Source organism: Grammomys surdaster, unplaced genomic scaffold (assembly GCF_004785775.1).
Source record: "Grammomys surdaster isolate TR1022 unplaced genomic scaffold, NIH_TR_1.0 184, whole genome shotgun sequence".
NCBI lineage: Eukaryota > Metazoa > Chordata > Mammalia > Rodentia > Muridae > Grammomys > Grammomys surdaster.
In genome coordinates, this window is record NW_021604629.1 from 1,943,157 (window position 1) to 1,949,471 (window position 6,315).

At 43.7% G+C, this 6,315-nt stretch overlaps 1 pseudogene; it reads right to left on the bottom strand.

Moving 5' to 3' along the window:
• Positions 1–492: 492 nt before the first annotated feature.
• LOC114621672 lies at positions 493–2,386 on the bottom strand (annotated as a pseudogene).
• Positions 2,387–6,315: the final 3,929 nt, after the last annotated feature.

A 6,315-nucleotide genomic window follows, 5' to 3' on the forward strand; every position in this document is an offset into this window, starting at 1 on the left:
AGTCCTTTCTGGGGGAAGAGAGCTCAACAGATTATATGGGTTTGGTACTGTGGGATGTAAGCCCATCACCCGTTTGTTTACCTCATGGAGATCTTGCACCAGTCTGTAGTCGTTGGTACCTGGCTTTTGTACTGGAAGCAGGGGTCTGTTCCATGCTGACTGACACCTTTTAAGTATCCCCAAATCTAGCAATCTAAGGATATGAGGTCTAATTCCATCTCAGGCTTCCTTGCTCATTGGATACTGATGGACTGTTACTGGAGTGGCCAAGGCTTTTAGCTCTACCTGGACCACTGGCTGATTCTTAGCCTCACCCATGCCTGCAATTTCTACCCATGCTTGTGGAAACTGGTTCAGCCACCAGTCCATATCTTTGGGATTCTCTTTTGGGTGGTCAAAGAGGCGGCATTCATCCTCCAGTTTTACAGTCAACACATGTAATGCATTTCATTGTCTGTCTTTTACCTGGGGGCCCTCTGGAAGAAAGTGAATCTAGGCTCCAATCTTTGCAAGCAGGTCCCTGCCCAGGAGAGGGTAGGGACATCCTGGAATAACTAAGAATGAGTGGGACACCTTGCCCATGCCGACGTCCACTGTCCTTCAGGTGGTCCATGAATATTGCTTATTGCCATGCTCCCTGGACCCATGACCTCTTGTCAGCCAATGGGCCCATGGTTTGTAGAAGGACTGAATGTTGAGCCCCAGTGTCCACCATGAACCAGGTGGGCTTCCCCTACACTCCCAGGGTTACCCTGGGCTTGGGGAGGGGGTCCGAGCCCCATCCTCCCTAGTCACTGTCCTCACCCAGGGCCAGTATTTTGTGGTGTGGTGGTTCCCCTTGGGCTTGGTTGGGCCCATTCCCCCTTCTCTTCTGTCAATCTCTTGCCCAGTGCCCTTTCTCTTTGCACTGATCCTTCTCCAAAGATCTCCTTCCCAGTACTCTCTCACCTGGCTCTTGACCTTCTCTAACTACTGTGGCCAAAATTCTAGTCAAGTTCTTTTCCTGTCTTTTTTCTTTCTTTAGTTCCCTAGCTTCCTGCTCTTTCTGCTTTCTCTATTCTCTCTCTTCCTCAGTCTCTCTGTTATAGAACACCTTTTCAGCTACCTGCACCAAATCTCTCAAAGACTTGTCCTGTAATCCATCTAACTTCTGCAGCTTTTTCTTAAGATCACTGGCAGATTGGTCAATAAAGGCTACTGTCACTGTTGCCTTATGCTCATCAGACATCAGGTCATATAGGGCGTGAATCAGCAAAACGCCTCCATCAGCTGTTCTAGGAAGGCTGATGGGGATTCGGTAGGCCTTTGGACCATTTCTCCTACCTTGGCCAAATTAGTGGGGCGATGTGCAGCCTCTCGGAGACCTGCCATCAGAAATTGGCGATAAACTTTCAAGTGCTCCCTACCATTTGGAGTGCTGAAATCCCAATCTGGTCTGGTCAGTGGGAATGCTGCATCTTTCTCATTTTGCAGGAGTGTAGGTCTTCCATCTGTCCCAGGGACGTTCTTCCTGGCTTCCAAGAGGATACGCTGTCTTTCCTCAGTAGTAAAGAGTATCTGTAAGAGCTGCTGACAATCATCCCAAGTGGACTGGTGTGAAAAGAGGAGGGAATCAATCAGGCCGACCAGAGCCTGAGGGTCCTTGGAAAAAGAAGAGTTATAGAGATCTGCCGTGAAGACCTCCGCAGAGGGGAGACCCTCACTCAAGTCTCAGAAAGTCGCAACCACCCAGTAATCTGCTCGAGACACTGTGTACCGGAGCAAAAGCGAGGTTTATTCAGGCATGTGACAGCTAGCTGCCAGTCAATTCGTATGCCCACGCAGGAGCTGAAGTGACCCCGACAACCAGTTTGAGAGGGGTTTTTAAAGGGAAAAACCACAAACAAAGGAATGGGGAGGGGCATGAGGGGTTGCTAAGGTGGCATAACATAAAAATAGCGGAACATTCCAAAGGAACCCAACCTACATGAGTCAGGGTCATGTGAAAACTCTCTGTATGCTAATTTTTCTCAAGAATGTGGTCCTGTCCTGTCACTGCAGTTACCAGCTTGGTTCTCAGCTTGGTTCCCAGCTTGGTTCCCAGCTTGGTTCTGCCTAGCTAACCTGCATTCTTTCCTTTCTCTTTGCGGTCAGCCAGTTCCAGTAATGGTGACTGGTCTTTCCACATTCCTAACTTGCTTCATGTCTCGGTTTCTCAGAAAATTTTCCATGTCCTTATAAAGAAAGCCTAAAGAATATTTTATATGTCTAAAAAGGATTCTATATACCCAGTATCTATAATTTTTCACTCTACAGCCGAAGAGGGCCAATACTGGAAAAGCTGGTTGCCCCGATCATTGGGAGGTCCATAGGCCCACAGAGGCAAGACAGTAACTTCAAGAGTCATCGCCTGCCTACTCTGAGTTCCAGCAGAAGGACCCTATCGGCTCCCTTCAGCCTGGGGAGCTGAGGGTTCTGCCAGGGCTGCACTCCCCTGCGCAGCTGGGGCTGCACTCCACTGCGTTGCCATTGTGGGGAGCGCTGGTGGGTAAGGGGGAGGAGGATCTAATGAAACATGGTCAGCATCTGAGGTTGGCAAGATCTTCTTTTCTCTCACAGGACATAGGGCTTTCTTCTCCTCATCACCGTCTTTCAACACAAACACCTCTGTCTTCAGTGGGCCTGAAAGTGAAACAAACGGGCAGATCCACGGGGGTTGTAGGGAGAGAGAACCAAGTTTCCCCAGACAGTTATATAGGGGATCTGCTCTGGATGCCCACCTGGACCCTTCTGAAAAATTCTTCCTTTGACCTATCTAACCTTCTCTAGGAAGAAGGATCCTTCCTATGGCCATCCTGTTTGAAAAGATGACCATTCTGAGGTACATAATGTCTGCCATCTCCGTTTCTTCACTCCTACTGACAGGTTATGAGCTCTAACCTTAACATCAGTCCAGTGGTCAAGAGTCAAGGAGAGTGGAGTAGAGAGTGTCTGTTCCATGGTCAAAATAGTTCATCAGTCCAACATGGCACCAAAACCAATGAACAACACAAACAGAATTAGACTCGGATGCACTGCCACGAGAGCGCACCAAACACTGCCTCAGGCGGCACCCAAAGACCACCTTAAGAGGGAACAGGGTCATTCCCGACACTCTTTCCCAGACGACTGAACTCCAGAGCACCTCCAGAATCCTGTGGCCTGCAGCTTGTCGACACGTCTGTCTTGACGCTTCCACTTCCCACAAATTCTCACCCCGGACTTGTAACTTGAAACAAACTTCTTTCCGTGGCTTGCCCAGTATACAAACAGTTGCCCCTGCCACAGGCACAGACACTTCACAAACACAGTACACAGACACTTGTCCTTTCCACGGGCACAGGCACTTCACAGACCCAAAACACAAAACAGAAAACACACCTGCTCAATCAAACACCACTGATCCCTGAGCCATGGAGTTCTGAGAGAGCCTATCTCGGTGGAAGCTCCAGAATGTTGGATCTAAGGAACCAAACCAGTGAACGCGCTCTCACAGAAATACTCAAGGACAGCAGATTTGATGTAATAACATAAGATACATTGGTGATATCAGTATACTGGGGCTCTCCCATGCACAGGTGAGAGGGCCCCAAGCCACAGCTAAAAACAGCTTTATATACCATTTTTACAAGAGTTCACAAAGACAGTTAATTACTTCTTAAACAATAACCATAAAAGATTTCAAAAAACCATTCCCAGGCCCAGTTTCCTTTCCCAGGCTGGGTTTCTAAGCAACTCAAATTTACACCACAAAGAGATTAGCTTAAGTAAGTGGCTTTTGTTTACCCAGGCGTACTTGTATTAAGGGCTCATTTCCCTGATAAAACTCTTATCTTGTGTCCCTTTTCCAGGAATATTTGTTTGAGGTTTTGGAATTTGCTCCTCCAGGGATGTGCCTCAGGGGCAGTTAATATTTAGGTGTAGACCAAATCTTGGACTTAAGGATCTTTTTAAATTCTTACAACACCATCAAGTTCCTCTATAAGCTTAGATAAACCCTCATCCATTGAACCACATAAGCAGTAGCTTTTTTGTTTTTGCTACCTGGGAGCAGAGCATTAATTGGGCTTTCTTTCACAAGTTAGAAGCTAAGTTGGGTGGAGTTCAGTGACAAAATCAGCTCATGACTATATGAGGGTCCTCCCCAAGGACGGCAGTAGTGAGATGGGAGCCTTGTTACTATTCTGGAGCAGCAAGGAAGCCACATTTTACCATTCCATTCTGCCAGAATAATCAGAATGGAAACAATAACGACAGACACAGGCAAAGAAACAAACAAACAAACAAAAAGATCAAAATTTAAAATTATAAGAGGTTGTGTTCTCAGCAAACACAGTAGGGATCAAAACCTAGACATAACATATGGTCAATATACATATTTACAGATTAAAAATAGAAATTGTTCAGTAGACTTTAAGTCAAAGATTTTTCAAAAGGGCTTCTTTAATAAACATTATGTATAAAGAGGAATAAAATTAAGTACCTCTAAAAAAATATCTGCACTCTAATTTCCAAGAGCTAGTGTAACTATGCATTGAATCCTAGATAGCTTTTTTTAAAAAGTGTTGTTTTATTTTTCTAAAGCCTGGAAATTCAAGCATTGTTCCAAAATGTCTGTTTATTCTTGAAAAGATGGAATATAAACATGATTTAAGAATAAAGGATAATAAGAATAAATCAATAATCACATTTGCATCACATGGTGAGTAATAAGGACCTACCCATTATTTGACTAGTAGAGAGACATATTTTCTCTATAAAAGAAATTCTACCAGGTTCCAAAAACAAGTCAGAAGATCAGAGACTTTGCTGAAGGGTCATACCTATTCTCTGGAGCATCATGTCTCTACAAGATTAGGAGCATCTTCTCCTTCTGAGGCCACACAAAGCCTTCAGTTCTCTACTACATATGTGCTGGGAGCCTCAGACCAGCCCATGTATGCTAGTTGGTTGTGCTTCTCAGCCATTCAAGATTCCTTTGTTGAGAATTCTGTTTAGCTCTGTGCGCTGTTTTTCACTGTATTATTTGGGTTGTTGCTGTTTAACTTCTTGAGTTCTTTATGACCTTTAGATATTAGCTTTCTGTCACATGTAAGGTTGGTGAAAATCTATAGGCTGCTGTTTTGTCTTATTGACAGCGTCCTTTACCTTGAAGAAGTTTTGCAGTTTCATGAGGTCCCATTTAACACTTGTTGATCTGAGATCATGGGTTATTGGTGGTCTGTTTAATAATTTGTAAGAGTGTGGGTCCTCATAAAACCATAAGCTAAACCCATAACCTAAACAGCCTTTTTGAAGCAGCTCTGGGGACCTTTAGATGCCTCCATTCAAATATCAATTACATCCAAAATGAATAAGATGGTATGTGACAATTAAAGGGGACAACAATGACTCCAGAATTGGGATTTTTGCCTAAATCTCTGTTGTCACATGAAATTTAAAAGCATAAAAACAAATAATTTACTGATTTAGATGTTTCAAGTGTTCTCTTCTACAACATCCCTGTCACCACAAAAGGTTAGAGGAGGAAAATAAACACACTAAAGTCAAAAGGCCACACGACATCATAGTTCTTAAACATACCCTACGAGTCTTTGTGTGATGTTGTGAGAAGCCAAAGGGACTGACAAGACTTGATAAGGGAGCCAAGCAGACATAGAAACAGAAAGATGTAGCTGTATTTTATCCACAGTGCATGTCTGTAGAACATTAGCAAACAGTAGCCAGTGAGTTGAATTGTTCTTATGGACAATGGTCATGTGTACAGGTCTTTTGCCTGTCCATTGTAAGTCCCAAAATAGGTTTAAAAAATACACACATTCTCTATTGGACAAAATATTTAAATTAGCTTCTAATGAAAAGAAAAAATAATATGTACTCCTTTCTAAATATATGAATGTAGCCAGATTGAATGTGTATAGGAGTTTAACCTGTATGGATATCTGTGCTCCACGTGTGTGCAGTGGCCACAGAGGCCAAAAAAGGGTTCCTGATCCCCTAGAACTAGAGTTACAGATGGTTGTGAACTTCCATGTGGGTGCTGAGAATTAAAGCCAGATCCTCTGAAAACATAGCCAGTTCTCTTAACTCCAGAGACGTCTCTCCTCAGACATCTCTCTACAGACACCTCTCCTCAGACATCCTTCCTGAGATATATCTTATTGCACACCTTTTGTTATTACTGTAGCACATTGTTACATGTAATAGATTTGATTGACATGTATTAGTTGCCTTAAATTATGAGGGACAGCCTGATATTTCTTATCAAGTATACAATTTTAATGACTGTTAACAGTA